At 37.7% G+C, this 25,268-nt stretch overlaps 1 protein-coding gene across 5 annotated transcripts in view; it reads right to left on the bottom strand.

The window, feature by feature from the left end:
• The window catches only part of Mpp5 (membrane protein, palmitoylated 5 (MAGUK p55 subfamily member 5)), a 91,833-nt gene that overhangs the window by 46,160 nt on the left and 20,405 nt on the right, over positions 1-25,268 (bottom strand). For all 5 annotated transcript variants that reach the window (XM_030246824.1, XM_006516097.4, XM_006516098.3 and 2 more), the window contains exon 2: positions 222-310. The gene's annotated coding sequence lies outside the window, so the exon portion shown is untranslated. The remainder of the gene's footprint in view (positions 1-221; positions 311-25,268) is intronic.

Raw genomic sequence — 25,268 nt, 5'->3', positions numbered from 1 at the left:
ATATGTCCATGCATAAGTAAAGTCTAATTCCCATGTCCCCCCACCCTGTTCATCTTCCCTTCTCTTTTCTAGCCTGCAAAGCCCTTTGACCAGCAGCTGGAAAGTCTCATTTCAAGTGATCAGCGTTCTCCTGACATTTTAAGAGGCTGGACTATGTTTCCATAGAAACAGCCTTGTCAGCTAATACAGAACTCAGGCCAAGAATAGTGAAAAGAACTTACATTATTCAAACTGGAAAATCTTTTCTTCTATCCTTATTTCTCTTCTCTGTTTTTTTCCTCTCCCAATATTCAGGTTAGCTTTCTTTTTTCTGCAAAAACAGAAAAGGAAATAATTAACTAAATGTAAAAGTATGCAACTAACCAAGTGTAAAAGTACGCAGTGTTTTGTGGAGAAGCGAAGAAAAGGTTAATTCAGCATAACATTCATTTTTGCAGGTAGTTAGGAGTTTTTGTAGTTATAAATGCATACTATCATTCCATTTATTGACAGATATTACTTAAAATCAATGTTGTTATATATTAGTGTTACTGAAAATGTTAAGTAGTGGGGATGGAGAGGTGAGATGGCTCAGCAGTTACTAGTACTGGCTGTTTTCCAGAAGACCCAGATTAAATTCCCAGCACCCACAGGCAGCTCACAAATGCCTGGAACTCTAGTTCCAGGGGATTCAACACCCTCATATACACATAGATGCAGGCAAACACCAATGTACCAATCTTACCAGTTCCACTCTTAGGTATAAAACCTAAAACATACACATCATCTACACAATACACAATCTGTACAACAGTACAAAAATATCTATGGCAGTATTATTTAACATAGTGAAAGTAGAGAACCTACAAATGTCCACTAACTGATGAATGTGTAAATAGCAAGGTATGGATACATACATGAAATACTGAATAATGAAGAGAAAAAAAGAAAAGAAGAGAAGAGAAGAGAAGAGAAAAGAAACACTAAAACAGGCTATACCAGAGATAAACCTCAAAAACAAGTTTTAAAAGCCACTGGGCATGATGACAGATGCCTTTAATCCCAGCAAGTGGATCTCTGTGTCAGATCAACCAGGGCTATGTGAGACCCTGCTGGTTTTGGTGCTGAGTGAGTGAGTGAGTGAGTGTGTGTGTGTGTGTGTGTATGTATGTGTGTGTGTGTGTGTGTGTGTGTGGAATGGGGAGGGAGCAGTTAGTTCAAAGGAAATGATTCCGTTGGTAAAGTGACTGCCATGAAACAGTCATGAAACTGCCAGGTTCTGAGTTCATATTCCCAGAGCCAACATAAAATGTTCATCATTGTAGCGAGGGTCTAAAAGGCCAGAGTCTAGGGAGTACCGAGACAAGGGGATCCTTGAAACTCATTGGCCAGCCAGCCCAGACAAATTGATGTACTCCAGGTTCAGTTACAGACCCTGTTTCAAAAACTAAGTTGGAGAGGGATTTAGGAAGACATGAGACACTGATCTCCACTTACACATACAAATGTATATGTGTATACTCATACAAACATGTACAAACATATACACCAAAAGAAAAAAAGCAAGTAGCAAAATCCCACATACTATATGATTCCATTTATTAGATGTCTAAAATTGGTGGGACTATAAAGATGGTAGTTAGGAAGGTGGGTAAGAGAATTACAACTGATTGTGTAGGTTTCTTTAGGGAATGATATAAATTATTGGTGGTGTTCATATAGTTCTGAATATACTAAATGTTAACGAATTATACATTATCATACAGATCCGTGAACTGTTGGCCTATGAATGATATAAAACAATACAGTGAAGTAACACTAAAAACAACTGTGATTGCTAATCTCAGTTGTCAACCTGACACACCTGGAAAGGGGAAACCCCAATTGAGGAACGGATTCCAACAGATTGGCAATTGTTAATTATAGTTCATTAGCAACAGGGTAGTTCCACTTTTGGGTAGCTGGGCTTGGGCTTTATAAGGAAGGTAGCTGTGCACAACTAGGAGAACAAGCTAGTAAGCAGTATTCCTCCTAGATTTTTTGCTACAATTCCTGCCTTTGGGTTCTTGCCTTGAATTCCTGCCTTGTCTTCCCTTATTGATGGACTGTAAAGTGTAAGATGAATAAAACTTTTCTTCCACTAGGCTGTTTTTGGTCACTTATTTACCAGTTATTTACTAAACAACAATAAAATCATTAAAATTAAAAAGACTAGATGTACTAAGCACTGAAGGAAGGTATGGAGAAACTGAAACTATATCTGGTAGTTTATGGGACTTAATTCTCTTCTTCTACTATGTGGGTCCCAAGGATGGAACTTGGATTTATAAAGCTTGCCAGCAAGCACCTTTATCTACTGGGTCTTCTCTTCAGTCCTACATAAATTATTTTTAAACCTCACTAAATTGAACACTTAAAATCAAATTTAAATATAAGTTTTGCCTATTTATCAATTTCAAAGGAAAACAAAACCTTATACACCTAACAAGGCATCTTAGAGCTGGGTATACAGCCCAGTCACTAGAATTCTTCCTTAGTATGTATGCAACTCTGTGTTCAAATGCCAGGCAACACGCCTCACCCCCAAAAAAATATAAAAAAAGAAAGAAAAAAGGAGCTATCCTTGTTATGTGTAATCTCTGTCTGTCTGTCTCTCTGTGTGTGTGCTGTGTGTTTGGGGAGTGTTTCAGACAGACTCCTGCAGCTTATGCTGGCCTGGAACTCACTATGTGGCTGACGGTGATCTTGAACTTCTAATCATCTCATCTCTACCTCTCAAGTGCTGGGTTTATAAGTGTGTGCTACCTGCTGGGCAGAAACACTTTTTTAAAAAGGCTATATTCACATCATATAAAGACCCTATTTACCTGCTGAGGATGTAGCTTAATATGGTATATCATGCATCTAGCAAGCATAAGCCCTGGACTCACTCCTGAACACACATGACTCAACTTACTCAACAATACTTAACTAGATGCATGAGTTGCAGTTTCACAAACTTCTACTTAACAATGAATGACTCCTTCGTCCCCTTCTCCGGAAAACAAAAACAAAAAAACAAAAACAAACAAAAAACTCCACAAAAACAAAAAACAAGGATCTAATTATATCCAAAACAAAGTAAATACAAGTCAAAACTGAAATACAGGGAAGTTAGTCACATGAGGCATTAACTCAAATTATTACTCAATAAAATAAGGGCACAAATTTAAACAAAAATCAATCTTCAAGAAACAAATGAAAAAAATCCTTTTGTTTTTTTGCTTTGAGACAGGGTTACGTGCAGCCTAGGCTGGCCTAGAATCTGCTATGTAACTGAGGCAGACTTTCAATTTATCTTCCTGCTTCCTTTTCCTAAGTGTGTGGACTACAGGCATACTATTCCCGGCTGGGAAGCTGGTTCATAATCACCAAAGTAAAGACACTTTTGTGGTTGTTTTGAGGATTTTTTTTGTATTATTTTTAATTATGTGTATTTATATCTTTTTTTTTTTTTTGGTATATGCACGTGTGTGCCTATTTCTGTGGTGGCCAGAGGCATCAGATCCTTGGAGCTGGAGTTACAAACAGTTGTCAGCCATCTGATCTGAGCACTGGGAAGAGCAGTACATGTTCTCAAGCACTGAGCCACCTCCCTATGCCAGGAAGCCTTTATAAAGAACTCCTCTGAAGTAAACTGAACTTTAGCCCACTAGTAACTTAAAAGGTCAAGTACAAATAACCTGGGCTTACTTTTTAAGTAAAGCACAGTCTTGTAATGTCATCTTTAAAATTCTACATAGTTTAGGTTTCAGATAAGAGAACATTTATTTATCATCATATAATTGCATTCCAAAGAAGTTATTGCTATTTGCACATCATTAAAACTATCTTAAGACACACAATGCTGCTTAAGTTTATAAATAGTGGAAGCAAAATTCCATTTTAAAAAAATTTTAGCTGGGCACCATAGTGCACACTAGCATTTGGAAGGTGATGGAGGAGGATCGAGAGTTCAAAACATAAATGAAGCTGGGCATAGTGGCTCATGCCTGTAAATTCTTGAGTCTTAAAACAAGAGGATCCCTGAGTCTGGCCAGCCTCAACAGACAGTTGTGAGCCACCTGATATGGGTGCTATGAGTGAGCCTGATCCACAAATTGAGGATGAGTCTCAAAAAAAAAAAAAACAACAACAACAAAAAAACAAAAAACAAACAAACAAACAAAAAAAAAACCAAAAACCCAAAAGTGCAAAGTAAAAATCCAATTAAGAACTCAAGGAGGACTAAGGGTAACATCTATCTTAAAGCCATAGAATATTCTGTCTTTGTGGACAGAAAGTAGTAAGATTCTTCATACTCAGTTGGGTACCAGTAACATGATGTCATTTAGAAGATCTATCTTTTTCCAATGCTTATGCTTTCAAGGACTTAGCAGTTTTTACATTCCTGTATGAAATTATATATATAAAATATATCTGAATTCAAAGAGTTAAGCTTACAAGGTCCTAATTCTCCTCCTATGATTCTAGGTCATACAAGTGCCTTGATATAAAATAATATAAACCAAATTGCTAGAAAAAATACTACTATATTTATAATTTACAAAAATCAACCCAAAATGGGTCAAAGATTTAAACATTAAAACCAGAAACTCCGAAGTTATCAGTATTAAACATGGGGTGGGTGAAGGGAATTATCACAATAATTATTAATCACAATAATTTTTTGAGGGATTGATCTAAAAGTACAGGCAACAAAAACTAACACTATCAAACTAAAAAGGTCAGTACAGCAAATGAAACAATTGACAGTCAGCCCCTTCAGATAAAAAGAGAATATTTGTATACCATACATCAAGAAAGGTGAGTATCCAAAATGTGTACCCAGCCTAACTCTACACCAAGAAAACTCCAACAAAAACACAATTAAGGGGCTAACGGGATAGATGGCACAGTAGGCAAAGCATAAGGACCTGATTCAAATCCTCAGCACCCCCACATAAAGGCTGGGCAATGCTCTGAATATCTGTATTCCAGCTTGGGTGGGTGGGAGTAGGCACAGACAGGGCTCAGTGGTCAGCAGTCTGGCTAAAAAGATAAGCTCCAGGTTCAGTGAGAGACCTTACCTCAAAAAGTGGTCAGGAGGTGGGAAGAAACAAAGGCAGATAACTGACATTAGCCTCTGGTCTCTCCATCAGCCCACACACATGCAAAAATGCACATACATGGATCAAACATACAACAGTTTCAATTAAAAAGAGATGGACAGAGAAAATGAAACACGTACATAATACCATTTAGCTTAAAAAAGTTTGCCGTTTTATAAACATGGTATCAAAAATATTATGCTAAGTGACATAAGCCGTGCACAAAAGACAAACACCACATGTCCTCACCCAAATGTAAATTAATAAGAACAGACATTTAGGAAAAAGCAAAGAATAGAATGTCTATTAGATAGAGAGGAGGAATGGAAGGAGGACCTTCAAGGACACACAATCTCAGGAAGAACACGAGAGAAATCCCTTTTGAGATAATACTAAATTGTACAGTGAATGCGTGCACAATAAAGTATTAAACATTTCTAAGTTGCTGAGACAATCAATTTCAGATGTTTTCACTACAAAACCTTTAACTTAGTGATAGTGGATGGCCTCCAGATCATTCAGACAAAAAGGGGAGAGGGAAATGCTAAGTTTTGAGGTGATTTGCACAGTATTTAGCTTGATTATTCCTTATATTCAATAATCATAGTGGTTACTCTGTGCTCCCAAATACAGTCAACTATAGACTATAAATTTAATAATTTAAGGCAAATGGTAGTAGGAGTTTAAAAAATTCATTCTCAGGGAACTGTGTTATCAGAGAACTGAAAGAACATATGGCAGATAAGCAGCAGACAGCATAACCCAGCTTCTCAGTGACTCAGAACAGAAAGCAAACAGCCCTGGTGAGGTGGGCGACAGGAGTGCTCTGTATCGACTTCCAAGGGGCCTGAGATCCAGGCATTAACTCTGCCTAGGGAATAAACTAAGCTAATCTGTTCAAAGTCAATTTATAGCCAAGGGAACGTGAGTTTGGTGCTACTTGGTATGAGCCAGCAAGAAAAGCTGAAAGTCATTCTGACCCACTCTGATGGTGACCCAATGTAAGCCACACTCACACAGAGGAAAGGGGGCTGTGTTCCAGCTTCTGCCTTTCCAGGGAGCTCACAGTCAAAGAATCACAGAAAGAAGTGTAGATTGGCAGAGGTAAAGAATGGCCATTTCTGCCTGCATAATCTAAGCAGAGACAAGACTTTTGTTGTTGTTGTTAAAACCTGCCTCTCCCCCCTTAGAGTATTTGCTGACAGGTAGATGGGTTCTTATTTTCACTACATGTATGAACATAGAGACATAGTTAGATATACACGCTCATTTCCCTGGGTTTTGTTGTTTCTTTTCTAATAGCAACTTTCCTTCTTCCTCCACATGTTGATCATATATACATATTTACTATTCTGGGTTTTGTCACATTTCTCTTCCCTTCTTAATTCTTTTATTCATTCCATCTTTCATTCTCCCTACCCCCTTACTAAAATTACAACCTTCTTTCTTTCTCCTCCTCCTCAACTTTTGCTTTTCATTTTCCAATTACTGTTTTTCTTTACATCCTTAAACATTTTAGTTTTTATTATGAGCACACATTCCTGCTGTTAGAGTTGTAGATGCTATACATCTACAGGGTTTTACTTTATTTCTGCACCTTGTTCATTGTTATTCGTTGCTAATCCTACTAGTTTTCTGGTGATGGGCTCAAGTACAACACTCTGCATACACTGTATAAATCCTCTGTTGCTAAACTATACTCATAGCTAAGAAGTAGCAACAAACTACTCTAAACATGACCTATGCTTGCTCAAATGTCAGTGAATAACTCAAATGCTTAGGGAAAATAAAATCTCAATCTAGGTCTGAGGAGATGGCTCAGTAGGTAAGAAAGAATACTTGCTGCACGAGCCTAAGGACCTGAATTCAGATCTCAGGCACCTGCATAAAAGCTACCTATGGCTGCATGTGCTGTGATCCCAGTGATGGGGAACAACATGGAGGGCTTTGGGGCTTCCTGGACAGCTAGCTTGAAAAAAAAAACCATCAATCAAGCTCCAAGTTCACTGAAAAACTCATCTCAAAAGAATAAAGGCAGAGAGCGACACAACAGGACACCTGATGCCCTCCAGCCTCCACACACATGTGCACTGGACACTGGCACATACACAAAACATGCATGGTAGTGACTAGGCTCCAAGCAGGCATAGTTGGGGATGCCAGAAGATATTGTTTCTATTGTACATAGTTTCTATTTTTATACAAACATAATGATTTTATTATGTGGGAAAAAAGTACTTGTAATACTTTCCTGATACCATTCCTCAGTTTAAATATTAAATTAGAATATCCCCATTCGGTATTATGTTAGTGTTTGAATTTGCAAACTGGTACAACCACTCTGGAAATCTATCTGATGGTTCCTCAGAAAACTGGAAATAGTTCTACCTGAAGACCCAGATATACCATTCTTGGGCACATACCCAAAAGATGTTCCAACATACCACAGACATATGCTCCATCATGTTCATAGCAGCCTTATTTATAATAGGCAGAAGCTGGAAACAACCCAAATGTCCCTCAACTGAAGAATGGACACAGAAAATGTGGTTCATTTATACATTGGAATACTATTCAGGTATTAAAAATGAGGACATCATTTGCAGGCAAGTGGATGAACTAGAAAATATCATCCAGAGTAAGGTAACTCAGACCCAAAAGAACATACATTGTATGTACTCACTGATTAGTAGATTTTAGCCAAAAACTACACAGTACCTAAGACATAACACACAGATTCTAAGAAGTGTAACACGTAGAAAGGTCCAAATGAGGATGTTTCAATTCCACTAAGAAGGGGGAAGGAAATAATCATGGGAGGAAGAGAAGAGAGGGAGGGGGAAAGGGGAACAAATCAGGTATGGGGGGGGGGAGAGAAGCTGAGGGCCGAGAGAATGAATAGAGATAAGCAGCATGGGGGGATGGGAAGACCCTCTAGAAAGTACCAGGGACCTGGGAGGTGAGAGACTCTAAGGACTCAATATATGTATATACAAAATTATTTTAAAATAAACTTCCTTATGGTTTATTACCAGTAAATGTTTGATTTGTAGACCTATTTTATATACTAACATGCTGAGGAATGGCAGTAGGTAAATATTAAAGTTTTTGTTTTCTGTAATTAAATTATTATGTTTCTACAAGAGCAAACCTTTTGTATATATGATAAAAAGCAGTATAATATACAACAAACAATAGTCTCAAGAGTGAGCTGAGGTACGTTAGATAGTATTCATTAATGTTGGGAGGTATGCTGGCATATAGTGTTATATGTTCACATCTAGGCTGCAATGAACACACACAAGGATAGGCTGGCCCTGCTGGAAACACCTTGAATTTATTTGCTTGAATTAACTGTTGGGCATTGCTCATTCTGAGATTACCTACTGTTGCCAAATTGTTCATGAACCTTCACATTCACTTCCATAGAAGCTGGCCAATAGACTATTTGAAGTTTTAGCCAGAGCAATAAAGAATAAAAACTTCAGGGCCATGAATAGGAAGAGTTAAGTTATCCCCATTTAAAGAAAATAGGACTTTATATTTAGAAAACACTAAAGATTCTGCCAAAAGACTTTAAGAACTATGTAAGAAGTAGGAAATAAACATCAACATACAAAAATCGAGAGCAACAACAAAACAGCTTTCTTACACACACATAAGGACTTTACTAAGAGAAATCAAGAAAAGAAACTCATTCACACTAGTATCAGCAGTAAAATACCTAGGAATAAACCAAGGACTTAAATGATCTATACAATGAAATGTGTAAACAAACACTGAAGAAACTAAACACATCAGAAGATGAAAAGACAGCCTATGATCATGGACTGGCAGAATTAAAGTTGTCTAAATGGTCATCTGTCCCCACAATAAATAATAACATAATTTAATATGCTATAATAAATTGTTTAATACAGTTAGTATATACTAGTAATTTTAAAGAGTATTCCCAAATATCACATCAGCTCTTCCAAAGCAATTTTGGATGCCAATTCTTCTTAAAACTAAAACTAAAAAAAAAAAAGTGTGAGGTGTTTTGTCTCCATGCACATCTGCATATCATCCGCACTCAGTGTCCATGGAAGCCAAAAGAGGGCACCAGATCCCCTGGAAGTGGAGCTGCAGGCAGTTGTTAGATGCCATGTGGGTACTAGGAATCCATCCCAGGTGCTCTGGAAGAGCAGTCAGTGTTTCCAGCCAGTCTCCAAGGCCCTTATTTTGAGCACTGTTTCTCAGTCAATAGAACCCATCTTACGGAAGAGGTCATATGTACTTTGAAATTTTTAACATAATCTTAAGCTTTATTGAACACTTGGGTTAATTTTCATTAGAAAACTTTCCCCAAAATTGTCTTATGCTCAAATATGCCTATCATAAGCTGCCTGGGGTCAGACTCTAGACCTTTGAATCAACACTGGTTATTGAGTCATATTGGATTCCCTTCTTGCATCACACAGACGGACACTCTGTGGGCTCTGGTGGTCACAGAGACTACTCCATGATGGGGAATATGTATACTTTATTCCTTAAAAGGTATTTATTTTCTTATTAGACTCCAACATACAAGGTAAAGCAATTTATTCAGCAGTAGTTTTAATTTGTTTCTGCTCTGTATCTGCTCTGCGAATGATTATTACCCTGCGGATGTTTTCTTTTTAGAACCGTCACACCTACAGAGATTTAGCAGTTAAGAACACTTTATGCTCTTCCAGAGACCTCAGTTTGACTCCCAGCACCCTCATGCTGCTTCACCACAATCCCTCACACCAGTTCCAGGGCATTTGATGCCTTTTTCTGACCTCTGTCAGTAGGTACCAAGAATGCATGTGATATATATGCATGCTAAATACTTATATTTAAAATAGAGTAGATAAATCTAGAAAAAATTTAAAATCTGTCACTAAGTATTTGTATAATTTTGGCTAGTGACTTGAATTTTCTTGGACCTTCTGTCTTCTATTTAAAATAGAAATTTAAAAAAAATGAAAGATGCTGTTCAACCTTTGCTTTTTAGGTAGGTTCTCACTGTTTTCCAGGCTGACCTGAACTAATAGGCTAAAGTGATCTCCTTGCCCCTATGTATTTCTATGGACATGATAGCTTCATATCCATTATATTATCTAACATTTATAATCTGTGTATGGTAACTCAAATGGGAATTCTTATTTTATACAGAGTACAAGCAGAACAACTATTTAAATGGCTTGTGTAAGCACTGACAGAGGCACAAAACAGAAACAGTAAAGCATTAACACTATGTGCCAAGCTTAGGGCCAAGAGCTGTCCATACTCTCTCCATTTAATCCCTTAACACCCAAGGTAATACTCTGGTTGCAACGGGGAAACAAGTAGGAAGGGGTCAAGTTGCCTCTTATGTCATTTTTTTTTTTTTTGGATGTTTTGGGACGAGTCTCTGTATATATTCCTGGCTGTCCTGGAACTCAGGATGTGGACCAGACTGACCTCAAACTCAAGAGATCCTCCTGCCTCTGCCTTTCTTTCGAGTGCTGGGATTAAAGGAGTATAGGAGTATGCCACTATGACGGGTCTTAAGTCAGAATCTAGAAGAGCCAAAGACTTAATTCCAAATTTGTATTAATTCAAAGCAAAGCCACTATAATCTTTACTATTTTAAAAATTTATTATTATTTGATGCTAGGAGAAAAACTTCATCATTAAAATTCTTAGAACTTATTATTTTGACTATTTTCTTGAGTTTATTTCATGTGTTTAGAGTTTTCTTATAAGAACTTTTTTGTTTAAAAACAAAAGAGATGAAAAATGAGGAACAAAAATCACAGAATCAAATATTTAACAACTTCTTTTTTTCTTTCTTTCTTTTTTTTTATTACGTATTTTCTTCAATTACATTTCCAATGCTATCCCAAAAGTCCCCCCCCCCCCCACTCCCCTACCCACCCATTCCCATTTTTTGGCCCTGGCATTCCCCTGTACTGGGGCATATAGCGTTTGCCTGACCAATGGGCCTCTCTTTCCAGTGATGGCCGACTAGGCCATCTTTTGATACATATGCAGCTAGAGTCAAGAGCTCTGGGGTACTGGTTAGTTCATAATGTTGTTCCTCCGATAGGGTTGCAGATCTCTTTAGCTCCTTGGATACTTTGTCTAGCTCCTCCATTGGGGGCCCTGTGATCCATCCAATAGTTGACTGTAGCATCCACTTCTGTGTTTGCTAGGCCCCGGCATAGTCTCACAAGGGACAGCTATATCACCGTCCTTGCAACAAAGGCTTGCTAGTGTATGCAATGGTGTCATCGCTTGGAGGCTAATTATGGGATGGATCCCTGGATATGGCAGTCTCTAGATGGACCATCCTTTTGTCTCAGCTCCAAACTTTGTAACTCTTTCCATGGGTGATTGTTTCCAATTCTAAGAATGAGCAAAGTGTCCACACTTTGGTCTTCGTTTTTCTTCAGTTTCATATGTTTTACATATTGTACCTTATATCTCGCTATACTAAGTTTCTGGGTTAATATCCACTTATCAGTGAGTACATTTCATTTGAGTTCTTTTGTGATTGGGTTACCTCACTCAGGATGATGCCCTCCAGGTCCAACCATTTGCCTAGGAATTTCGTGAATTCATTCTTTTTAATAGCTGAGTAGTACTCCATTGTGTAAATGTACCACATTTTTTGTATCCATTCCTCTGTTGAGGGACATCTGGGTTCTTTCCAGCTTCTGGCTATTATAAATAAGGCTGCTATGAACATAGTGGAGCATGTGTCCTTCTTACCGGTTGGGACATCTTCTGGATATATGCCCAGGAGAGGTATTGCGGGATCCTCCGGTAGTACTATGTCCAATTTTCTGAGGAACCGCCAGACTGATTTCCAGAGTGGTTGTACAAGCTTGCAATCCCACCAACAATGGAGGAGTGTTCCTCTTTCTCCACATCCTCGCCAGCATCTGCTGTCACCTGAATTTTTGATCTTAGCCATTCTGACTGGTGTGAGATGGAATCTCAGGGTTGTTTTGATTTGCATTTCTCTGATGATTAAGGATGTTGAACATTTTTTTCAGGTGTTTCTCAGCCTTTCGGTATTCCTCGGGTGAGAATTCCTTGTTCAGCTCTGAGCCCCATCTTTTAAGGGGGCTATTTTATTTTCTGGAGTCCACCCTCTTGAGTTCTTTATATATATATTGGATATTAGTCCCCTATCTGATTTAAGATAGGTAAAGATCCTTTCCCAATCTGTTGGTGGTCTTTTTGTCTTATTGACGGTGTCTTTTGCCTTGCAGGAGCTTTGCAGTTTCATGAGGTCCCATTTGTCAATCCTCGATCTTAAAGCACAAGCCATTGCTGTTCTATTCAGGAATTTTTTCCCTGTGCCCATATCTTCGAGACTTTTCCCCACTTTCTCCTCTATAAGTTTCAGTGTCTCTGGTTTTATGTGGAGTTCCTTGATCCACTTAGATTTGACCTTAGTACAAGGAGAGAGGAATGGGTCGATTCGCATTCTTCTACATGATAACAACCAGTTGTGCCAGCACCATTTGTTGAAAATGCTGTCTTTTTTCCACTGGATGGTTTTAGCTCCCTTGTCGAAGATCAAGTGACCATAGGTGTGTGGGTTCATTTCTGGGTCTTCAATTCTATTCCATTGGTCTACTTGTCTGTCACTATACCAGTACCATGCAGTTTTTATCACAATTGCTCTGTAGTAAAGCTTTAGGTCAGGCATGGTGATTCCACCAGAGGTACTTTTATTTAACAACTTCTTGACCCTTCCTTCCTTCCTTCCTTCCTTCCTTCCTTCCTTCCTTCCTTCCGAGAAATTTTTTGTTATGCAATCCAAACTGGCCTGAAGCTTGAAATTCTCCTGCTTCTAGGAGGTGGTAGGAATAGGGAAGTAGGTGGTATTTAAAGACAGGATCTTATTAAGAATCCAGGCTGACCTATACTTGTGCCTCTGTCTAGGCATGAGCTACTCTGCCACAACCTTCTCTCATTTTCAATGCTAAAGCCTAGCTTGGACACTATTTCTTGGGGGTCGAGATAAAGCTAAGGATGAGCTCATCCTTCACTGTGTGTGCTCTTTACAAATTTGGTCACCATTCTATAACAGCAGTACCATACAGTATAAGGAAGCAGGCACAGGGGAAGAGTGCCCAAAGACCAGAATTCTTTTTTTTTTTTTTTTTCTTTTTCCTCTGGTGCTAAAGATCAAAGTCAGAGCCTTGTGTATACTAGGTAACTGCTACCAAGTTGTCATGGTAACTTTTCTAAACCAGATTAGTTGGGGTCCTTGTGTGCTATAATATATAAGTAAAAAAGTATTTTATCTTAATCAATGGGAAATTCTCTATTTGTTCACGTCAAACACAAAATTCAAGGTTTTTGGAGATTTCTAAGACCTCACACTCAGGGTAGGAGTTAGGAGCCATACAGTATCAAAAGTATCAAATGCTTGGTTACTTCAACTGTGCCATTATCATCTTCAACAGTGACATAATAAAAGAGTGAATGCACCCAAAGAGCTTCCTGAAAAATGTACTAGAGGAAAAGGTATTTATGCCATTTTCAAGCAGGCTAAAAAATGGATTTTTAAGCATGTAGTTTTAAATGACCCATAATATGGCCTTTCTTGATTGGTATATGGCTACCAATCAAGAATATATAAGCCCTAGAGGATAAGAACAGTCTAGACAACACAGCCAATGTAAGAAACAAGATAAAACCAGATACTTCTGAATACTAAGTTAAACTGTTGGAATATCTTCCTTAAGCACCAAGAGATTATTGATAGCCAAGAATAGTACAAAATGACTTTTCAGAAATCAACTATAATGTAACTATAGCTGAATAGAGGAAAATGTGAGTAGCCAATAATGATAATATTTTAATACTTCACACTTGAGCGAGTAAAGCAGCAAAGGGAATAAAAAGGGTAATTTTAAAAAATGGCTATTACAAAGGTTCTGAGATTGGGAGTTAAGTATAATTCTAAAATACATAGTGTAATAATTAGACCTAGGAGAATTATATAGAACTTTAAAATATGGACCTCAAGAGTCAGGCCACTCCCCTGACCCTGTCCCTAAGGAAGAGGAAGGATGTGTAAGTACTGAGAAGAAGGTATCAAATTCTACTTTTACAGTATCGCTCATGTTCCCCAAGCTCTCTTCTTCTAGTACCAGCCTGAAAAAATTAACTTTAAAACACAAGTTTAAGAAGCTGGGTGTAGTGACACATGCCTTTAATCCTAGCATTTGGGAGGCAGAATCATGTGGATCTCTGTGAGTTTGTGGCCAGCCTGGTCTAGATCGAGTTCTAGGACAGTCCGAAGTACACAGTAAGACCCTATCTCAAAATATAATCCCCAAATCAAACCCAACCCCACAAAACAAACAAAAACCAAAAACAAACTTAAAGAGTGTTAATTCCTAGTGCCTATATTAACAACTTTATGGCAAACAGGACTTATTAAATGGTGTAGCCACTATAGCTACTTACGAGAACTCATTGTTATGGGTATGCACTGTTGTCCCCACAAAATACTTGTTAGCAGCAGGCTGGTATCTTAGTTTGCAAAGACCAGTCAAGATTTTTCATGAATAAGCTGATACTTTGGGGCCAGAAATTTTCTGTGATGAAGGACTCATTGCTGCATGCCATGGAATTTACTATAAATCTTCAAGAGCACCAGAGGAGTCTCCTCCTTCAATGACTGTCACCATGACTGATGTAAAGATGTGTCCATGGTAACTTGATCATCAAAGAAATGTGATGAAGTGGTCTTCCTAGCACGAATCTCATCTGTCCTGTGCCCTCAGTTTTTAGACAACACCCTGCAGCACCCTCATTTTTATTCAGAGGCACTTAAATTCATATCTCTTATTGCTGCCCAAACTATATGGACTGAAGGCCAGGGCTAGAGAGTCCCCTATCCATACCCTTTCAGTGTGTTTACTAAAAAACAAAAATAAACAAATAAAAAACTAGGAGTTTTAGCACAGTATTAATTGTTGGATCAGGCACTAAAACGGACGTGTTCCTAAGTAATTTAAACATCCACATCTTACATTTAGATTGCTTAAAATTTTATTATCATCGTGTGTGTGTATGTGTGTGTAGTGCACATCAAACCTACTGGGGGTCAGAAAACAACTCTGTGGAGTTGGATCTTTCCTTTCACCTTACATAGGTTCCAGAAACAGCATTCAGACTGTCAAGTGATTTCTCCTGTAGAGACACCTAGCTGGCCCAAACTGTTTTCTATAGTGCACTGGAAATACAATTTCTTTTGTTTTCTTTTGTTTTTCGAGACAGGGTTTCTCTGTGTAGCCCTGGCTGTCCTGGAACTCACTCTGTAGATCAGGCTGGCCTCAAACTCAGAAATCCACCTGCTTTTGCCTCCCAAGTGCTAGGATTAAAGGCATGCGCCACCACGCCTGACACAATTTCTTAGTCTTATCTCCACAAATTCCCTAAAATGTAGGCAAGGCAGACACTCCTTTTCCTAAATAGGCACTGAATAGTTAAATCACATAACTAGAAGTAACAAGGCAGAAAATCCAAACAGGCGAACATTCCTGTGGCTCCACAATGCTGTTTCTAAAGAACAGTAACTACCATTCAGACTGGGTGCTTCCTTGAAAAGTCACATAATTACACTACTCTCCTGCTTTTAAAATATGGTCAGAGAAAACATATTTCTTCAACTGATTGCTTCATACTGCATTTGTTAATGGATCACAATCTTATTTTACCACCTGACTTCAGTCACATTTATTGCTCAAGGCTCCTAAAAACTGAGCTAATAAAGGTGCAGAGACAGTCCTGTGGAGAAATGTTAGAAATGTGATTCTCCCCTACTAGCCGTGAAAAATGAAACTAAGCTGCCAACATTGCAGTTTCCAAGTGATCCTACATTAAAAAATTACTCTCTATTCTGTCATGTTCCAACTTCAACATGGGTTGTCAAGGTGAGCCACTTGTCTTAACCAGATAAACTTTTCAATAATAAATTACCTTATAGCTCTAAAAAGTATGTTAAGTGTTAACAGACTAGCTGCTCAACAAACTAGCTATCCCCCCTCCCCCCTACCCCGCCTCCATGGTAAAAGCTGAGCAGCTTGAAAATCATTCCTGTAGTAACCCCTAAATATACATAGCTATCAATTGTAAAGACATTTCACACACACCCCAGCTCCTCTTCCCATGTCTCTTGCATGGTTTCTCTGAGCTCAGTAACTCAACCTCACTCCGTCTTGCTCTCTGTGGGTCATTCATTTCTCAGTGCTGCCAGATTTAACTTTTCTCAAAGAATCCCTATTACCATGACAGTGCTCCTTTAGAAGTTTTTGTTGCCTCTTTCCTTTTTAAAGCTACCGTTTACTGAGGGTTAAGTATGCAACATGCATTCACTGGGCTCAATATGTGGCATGCATAATCTAAATTAAACTTCACAGTAGTCTCTTTGTTGAATGGAGTGCCTTTAGCAAGGTACAGAATTTGTCTGAGCCTGAAGTCTGACTCCAGGGTACTTTATACTATCCTGTAGGACATGTTTGAAATTCCTTAGCCTGACCCTTTAGTGAGTTCTTTTTACTTAATCCTAAAACACTTTCCCCATCTTATGTTTCCCTCCCCAGCTCCCAAATAAAATTATTTCCTATATAATCCCTATAAAATTCCCACCTCCACATCGCCAATATATTTTCTCATACTCATTTAAAAATTACACTTTAATTTTTCAACCTGTTAAGTTTTTCTTTTCCACTGTCTTATGAAATCGCCGTAAACTCACCTGCTCTCTTCCACAACCTACCTTACTAAGCTAAGGCACTTCATCTATGCATGCCTTTGAAGCACCATGTATTTTCTACCTTGAAATTAGAATATTACTGTCATAGTAAACCAAGCAGATTTCAAGCTCTGTCATAGAGTTAATGTCTAATTTGTATCTAATGCTCTCATACTGTGTGCAATACAATGGCCCTCCTTGGGTACATTATAAACTCTAGTCTGCTTTTCCAGTTTCCATTGTAAACAGGGGTGAGTAATACATAATAAAATCAGAGAAAGGAAAATCTATTCACAGAATTTGTATAATTTATGTTGTGTCATAATGGTTTTTTTTTTGAGTTTTATTGTTATTTATTATAAAAGTAAAGTAAGTTACCACAAGAAAGAGCTCAAAAAAAAAACAACAACAAAAAAAAAAAAAACAGAAGAGCTGATCACAGCTTTGGAGAAAACATTTTTCTTTAAATAAAATTGCTTTTAAAATAAGATTTTTTTCTTTTTTTTTTAAATTGGATATTTTATGTATTTACATCTCAAATGTAAATTTCCCCTCCGGAAACCTCCTATCCCATCCCCCTTTCCCCTGCTTCTATAAGGGTGGTCCCCCACTCACCCTCCCACTCCTGTCTCCTCACTCTTGAATTCCCCTACACTGGGGCATTGAGCCTTCACAGGACCAAGGGCCTTTCCTCCCATTGATGTCCAACAAGGCCATCCTCTGCTACCTATACGGCTGGAGCCATGGGTCCCTCCATGTGTACTCTTTGGTTGGTGGTTTAGTCCCTGGGAGCTTTGGGGGGGGGGGTTCTGGTTGGTTGATATTGTTGTTCTTCCTATGGGTTGCAAACCCCTTCAATTTTGCAAGCCATTACCAACAGAATATAAGAGATAGAAGAGAGAATCTCAGGGGCAGAAGATACCATAGAAAACATTGACACAACAGTCAATGAAAACGCAAAATGCAAAAAGCTCCTAACCCAAAATATCCAGGAAATTCAAGACACAATGAGAAAACCAAACCTTAGGATAATATGTATAGAAGAGAGTGAAGATTCCTAACTTAAAGGACCACTAAATATCTTAACAAAATTATAGAAAACTTCCCTAACCTAAAGAAAGAGATGCCCCTGAATATACAATAAACCTACAGAACTCCAAATAGACTGGACCAGAAAAGAAATTTCTCCCATCATATAATAATCACTTCCTCTTGATACTGAGAAAAAGTGCATGACCTTTCAGCATCTCTATGATTTCTTCTGTCAAGGGGGCCCCATTTTATAGGTGAAAGCTTAGAATTGGGAACAAAACACCCATGGAAGGAGTTACAGAGGATGGGTCATAATAGTTTTTTTAGCTATTATATATTATTAATTTCTTACTGTCCCTAACTTATGAACTAAACTTTACCATAAGCATGTTTAAATACACACACACACACACACACACACACACACACACACCTCCATCCACAGTATTTTACAGGGCTTGGTTTTATACTCAAATTCTTTAGGCAATATTGGGTATACCAGCATATGTCCCATAAGAATAAGGGAGACTACATATATACTATGTTATGTATCAATAAGTAATCTTTTGTCTGAGCATTTTTGGCTGAAAAAACTACTTATCTGGGAGGGAGACAGGCTTACTATGCACATCCTCATTTATAATTTTACCAATAAACAATATATTGCTAGCAAATGGTGAGAAGTCCTTAAGCCTAAAATTCATTTTAAGGTTAGATTACTATTTATCAAAGTTATGCCTATGGGGTTAAGTTATGACCATTCTTCCATTTTTTCCTTTGAAGTAATGAGCAGTGATGCTAAGTACCACAGGAGTAAAAGTAATGAGGAGAAGTGGTTATTTTTTAAACATCTCTCCTGAGGACACTGCTTCTAAGACTAGAATTATATGTATTTTGGTAGGATGGCAATATACATATCAGGTCAAAGTAAAAAAGCCTTAAGGTCTAAAAATATTAACAAAACACAGATATTATTAAACTGATTTGACAGCCAACCACTGGACTGAGCGTAGGGTCCCCAATGGAGGAGTTAGAGAAAGGACTAAAGGAGCTGAAGGGGTTTGCAACCCCATAGGAAGAACAACATCAATCAAACAAACCCCCCACAGCTCCTAGGGACTAAGCTACCAACTAAGGAGTACACATGGCTCCTGGTGCATATGTAGCAGAGGATGGCCCTATCTGGCATCAGTGGGAGGAGAGGTCCTTGGTCCTATGAAGGCTCAATAGATGGCCCAGTGTAGGGGAATTGAGGGCAGGGAGGCGGGAGTGGATGGGTGAGTGGAGGAACACCCTCACAGAAGCAGGGGGAGGGGGGATGTGATAGAGGTTTCTGGGAGGGGGGAAACCCAGAAAGGGGATAACATTTGAAATGTAAATAAAAAAATATCCAATAAAAAATAAATGCAACCTTCAAAAAATTGATTTTAATTACAGTAATATCTAACAGACTGTTAAGTATTCATAAAAGGAACTCTAGTCCTCATACCCCCTTTTAAAAGGCAGTCCACTGTTTTTACTTACATTCACAGTGGGCTAAAGTAAAACTCATACTACAGCAAACAAAACAGTTTATGAAAAAAAAAAAAAGTTTAGCTAAGGGTGTATCTAATAGTGCATGCATGACTAGACTAGCACATAGTGGCCCCAGTTCCCAGCAAGGAAAAGAGTATGTATACTTTACATAAACAGAGAACACAAGCAGGATACTATTTATGACAATGATAAAAGTTAAAAGCAATCAAATCAAAATTTGGGGGCGGGGGAGGGTTCGAGACAGGGTTTCTCTGTGTAGCCCTGGCTGTCCTGGAACTCAGAAATCTGCCTGCCTCTGCCTCCCAAGTGCTGGGATTAAAGGCGTGAGCCACCACCACCCGGCTCAAATCAATTTTTTTAAAAAAGGAAAAAGCAAAAGAACATAACTCTTTCCCCCAAAACAGGGTCTCTGTAGCCCTGGCTGTACTGGAACTTGCTATGTAGACCAGGCTGGCCTAGAACTCAGAGATCCACCTGCGTCTGACTCCTGAGTGCTAGATTAAAGGTGTGTACTACAGCATATGCCTATGAACAATTTGTTACTAAAAAAAGTTAACAATGTCAAGGCAGCTGTCTGATAGCATGCAAAATTATGGGTCCATGTTCTTATCAAAATCTTATCAATACTGCTAGAACAGCTCAAGTCCCAAAGGACCTATTAATGGTTGACTTAATGATCAAGGATTTTCCTTTTTATATCAGTACATATGAATTGTATAATAGTTCCATTATGATATTTTCATACAAGTATACAAATAAATGTACTTCTATCATCTCCATTATAATCAAGTCTTTAAAAAAAGATTTACTTTTATGAGTCTTTTGCCTGCATATATATATATATATATATATATATATATATGTATGTATGTGTATGTATGTATGTATGTATGTATGTATGTATGTATGTGTACTGAGTATGTACCTGATGCCTATGGAGTCTAAAAGAGGGTGTCAGATATCCTGGAACTGGAGTTACACATGCTTATGAGCCACTGTTTGGTTGCTGAGGCTTGAATCTGGGTCCTCTGGAAGAGCAGCTAGTTCTCTGTACCTCGGTGCCATCTCTTCAGTCCCTATAGCCAAGTCTGAAAGCATACTTTATGTACTACTTACATGTCTTTCCTGCAGGCTAACCAGATGGCTTTGCAGGTTAAGGCACTTAATGTCGAGCCTGATGGCCAAACAGGAGTTTCATCCCTAGACTTACATGGTAGAAGGAGAGAACTAACTCCCACAAGTTGCACCTACATACACATATAAAATGTAATAATATAAATAAAAATTAAAAAAAAAAAACCTGTCCTACATGCTCACCTATTTATATGTGTAAGTACTTTCCCCACTAGAATGCAAATAATCTGTAGCAATTCCAGTCTTCTATATTGGCTCTTCTAGATCCAGGGCAGTACAAGGTATGCTCCTATTAGAAACACAATAATTGCTGCATTAAATTTGAAAGAATTGCTAAATGGTAGATACATGAAGTATGATGGTTGACTTCAACTTGATAGGATTTAGAATCTCCAGGGTATGCCTGTGGGGGATTATCTTGATTAGGTTGAGGTGGGCCACCAACCACTGCAGGAGGCATCATTCCCTGGGCTTGGATCCTGGATTACATAAAGAGGAGAAAGCTGGCTGAGCACAAGCAGTCACTGCTTTCTGCTCCTTGACTGCAGATAGAGCTATATATAGCACTAGCAGCTGCCTAAGGTCCTACTGCTGATAACTTTCCCACAATAATGGGACGTAATCTCAATTATGAGCCAAAAATAAGCTTTTCCTTCCTTTACATTTCTCAAAGTATTTCAGCAAACGAGAAAGTAACTAAGACAGGGGAGAAGAGGAAAACCATACCTACCACAAAACATTTAAAAGCCCAGAGAGAACTATCTTTCAAATTCTTTAATGACAACTGTAACAAAGTAGTTAAGTGATACTAGCATGGTCACAGCAGTATTTCACACAATTACTTTACATCCTAGAGCCTTAATCTGCAACTGTGTTGTTTGTACAATCACGACATACAACTACATTACATATGTACGTCACTACATTCCAGAAAACTTAAGACAAAAAGGAAAATTCAGCATTTCACCTCTTACCTGAGGTCTGCCTACTTTTACTCTTTCAATTGTTTCACTGAGAATCAATCTTCATAATTCTAGCAACATGTACAGAAATACACTTATACATACATTCTGTACATACACATGCCATTTTTAATGACACTACCTGAAAGCTACTTATTCTAGAAAATGAGAACTAGCTCTCTAATATTACAGTTATTCTTCCCACAAGTTCTACTTCCCTTTTCAGTGAAATCACTCCTATATTCTTTTAAAATATTTTTAGTTCATTTTATCTTTTGTGTGTATGAGTATTTTCCACACATGTATATATGTATACATGTGCACACCTGGTGCCTACAGAGGCCAAAAGCGGTTGAGATCCTCAGTGACGACAGTACAGACAGTAACTCTAGTGAGCCACTAAGTAGGTGCTAGCAACCAAATCCAGGTCTTCCGGAAGAACAGCTCTTATTCACTGAGCCATCTTTCCTGTCCCAGAAATAGTATTTTTTAAAGGTTTACTCTGATATCTTTCCAGGTTCTAGCAGGCTGACTTCACAGACTCCATTATCTTATGTTTTCTTATCCTCCAATCTTCCTCTAAAAGAAGCAAAGAATGGTTGGCTTTGTTATTTTCGCACCTTCCTCCTGGTCATATAAGGGCTGGGTTCATTCAAGCCACAATTCTCATCATGTGGCCCCACTTTGACTGCTACAGTTGTAGGTTAATTCTAGTAACTAGTGCCTTTGTTCCTTAAGACTATGTTTAACAGGCTTTCAGCTGTTGCTATGTTTGGAGAGCTTTACCATTCTTTATTGGTTTCCTTATGGTGAACAATATTTTTGTGAGCTTTCATTAAATTTTCTTCTATTCCTGGGCCTGACTTTGCCATCATTGCATGGATTCTAACAGAAGCATCTTCTGAAAGTGTAGTACTGAGAACCATTATTAATTCTTCATCCTCACCTTGGGAAATTCTCATATCCTTTCCTTCTTTGTCTATTCTCTTCCTGAGTGTCCTCCAAAAGCTTCCTGAGAGAGGACATTTTATGAGGCCTTGGCTGGCCTGGTACCAAAGCATATCACATCCTAGAGATATTCTCCAACATGAACTCAGCCTCATCTAAGTAGCCTGGCATATGCTGGGTACCAATTACATTTCCAGCTTCCAGTGACTTCTGGCTTTTTGTTGTTCATTCCATGGAAATATTTATAGTGAGAACAATCTTTTCCCCAATTACACAAATAAAAAGGTGATATAAGTAGAGAAAGGCACTGAAAGTGGAAGAAGGTAGTGGGAGAGGATACAAGAATACAAACAAGGCTGACCAGAGCAAGCCGGGCCGACCAGAGCGAGCAGAGGTCCTAAAAAAATTCAACTCCCAACCTGAAGGCTCACAACCATCTGTACAGCTTTAGTGTACTCAAATACATTAAATAAATAAACAAATCTTTTAAAAAAGAAATACAAACAAAAGAAGTATGGCATGTATGCAGGAAAATGCTATAAAGAAACCCATTACTTTGATAACTTAAAAAATAAATTGGGGGCCGGGCGTGGTGGCTCACACCTTTAATCTCAGCACTCAGGAGGCAGAGGCAGGTGGATTTCTGAGTTCAAGGCCAGCCTGGTCTACACAGTGAGTTCCAGGACAGCCAGGGCTATACAGAGAAACCCTGTCTCAGAAAACTAACTAACTAACTAACTAACTAACTAAATAAATAAATAAATAAATAAATAAATAAATAAATTGGAGGTGGGGGCTGGAAGGGTGGTTTTGCAGTTAAGAGTGCTTTTTGCTATTCCATGGAATCCAAGTTTGGTTACCAGTATCCACATTAGCTCTGATAAATCCAAATCTAGGGGATTATCATGCCCTCTTCTGGCCTCTGGGGGCACCAGTATACACAGGGCATATACTCATAAAAACATAAATTTTTAAAAATTAAAAATTAGTTTAAAAAAGGTGATATAAACATTTAAAAATTTTTACTTTCCCATTGTTTCTGTATTGTTGGTATAACTGACCAATAATGTTCACTGTTGGGAACTATATATTGAAATATATTTATTTATACATTGTTGATGTTACTTAATATTTTTGAAGAGAAATTTCTACCAAAAATAAAAATAATTTATTAGTTCATTTAGGAATTATTCCTACATAATGTATTTCTATAAGGATAGCAACTTCAACAATGTAACTTTAGAGGTAATAATTCATCAATAGGAAATTGAGTTATAAAAAATAAATAACCCACAAACAGAAACTTGAATAAATAATAGAAAAACTTAAATAATGGGACACCATCAAACTTTAAAAGTTATATTGCTACAGCTACTAACCACAGGGAGTTATTTATTGAAATATAACTGGAATAACTGAAGAACAAAATTTTAAACTTAACTTTAATTTAAATTTAATAACTGATATAGAAACCTTTTAAATATTCTTGAGCAGTTCAGACATATTATTCTACTTTTTATACTATGAATTTAATACAATTTAAATGCAGGTTAACCATAGGGTGCCTCACTTAATGAGGGAGAGAGATTCTAAGAAGTGCACCATTAGTCAGATTATTATGAGCATCAGAGAGCATACATAAGAACTTAGCATAAGCCAATTCAATGTGGACATTTGATCCAATCAAAGCAAAGGGTAAAGATACAATGCTTAAGGGCAATGGTGGTGCTGAAGGACTGTTTTACTGTAAATGTATTTTTGAAAAGAAAAAATTACACATTAAAATATTAAAGTACATTATGGTATAGCAAATACATAAACCACTAGCAGTCATTTTTTCTCATTTATGAAACTACATTGCTATATGCTTTTATATGGCTAGTACTGTAGAAGGTTTATTTATACCAGCATCACCATGAACACAGAATAAGTTGTGCTTTGTTACAATATCACTAGATGATATCAAATTTTCAGCTCCATTATAACCTTATGGGGCTAATATATGGTCTCCTTCTAACCAAAATATTGTTATATAGTTCATGAATGCTTCTAATGAAAACTTATTATTCTACTTGAGATGTACTATCAGTGTAAAAATACAGTCTGGATGTCAAAGACTTGTTACTTTAAAGATTTAAACTATATTATTTTTATATTTACTACATAATTGAGATAGTCATAATTTTGATATACTCTGTTAATTTTCTTTCTGCCTCCTTCCCTGGGGTGACTCTACTCCTGAGCTATACTTCCAGATCTTTACTTTTGTTTAATTTGGGTATTTTAACGTGATGGCCTAGCTAGATGAAGTGATATGATGCAAAGGCATGTGAAAAAAGCAAGTTTCAAAACAGCATTTGCATACCATCAACTTTTGTATTTACACAGAAACAGTTTATAAAGTTATTAACAAAAACCGGGAAAACATATACAACTTTTTTTTGAAGATTTATCTTTATGTGAATGTTACATTTTGCCTGCATGTGTATGTGTGTGTGATTGTTGCTTTAAAAGGACATTGAATCACTTGGAATTAGAGTTACAGACAGTTATGAGTCACTGGGTACTGAGAACTGAGCCTGTTGTCTTTGTAACTACAAAACTAATATTAACTTTAAAACATAAGCATAGAGGTTTTAAATTTCATGAGGGACACCAATACTTTAAAATATATCAGGGTGGGGATGTATGTGGCTTAGGGGTAGTAATTTCCTATGTGTGAGGCTGAACTGGAAAAAAGGTCAGGTTCCTAACTTCTGACAGCATCTGTTATCA

Source organism: Mus musculus, chromosome 12, assembly GCF_000001635.26.
Source record: "Mus musculus strain C57BL/6J chromosome 12, GRCm38.p6 C57BL/6J".
In the NCBI taxonomy this organism is placed as follows: Eukaryota; Metazoa; Chordata; class Mammalia; order Rodentia; family Muridae; genus Mus; species Mus musculus.
This window is presented reverse-complemented; position numbering and strand designations above follow the sequence as displayed.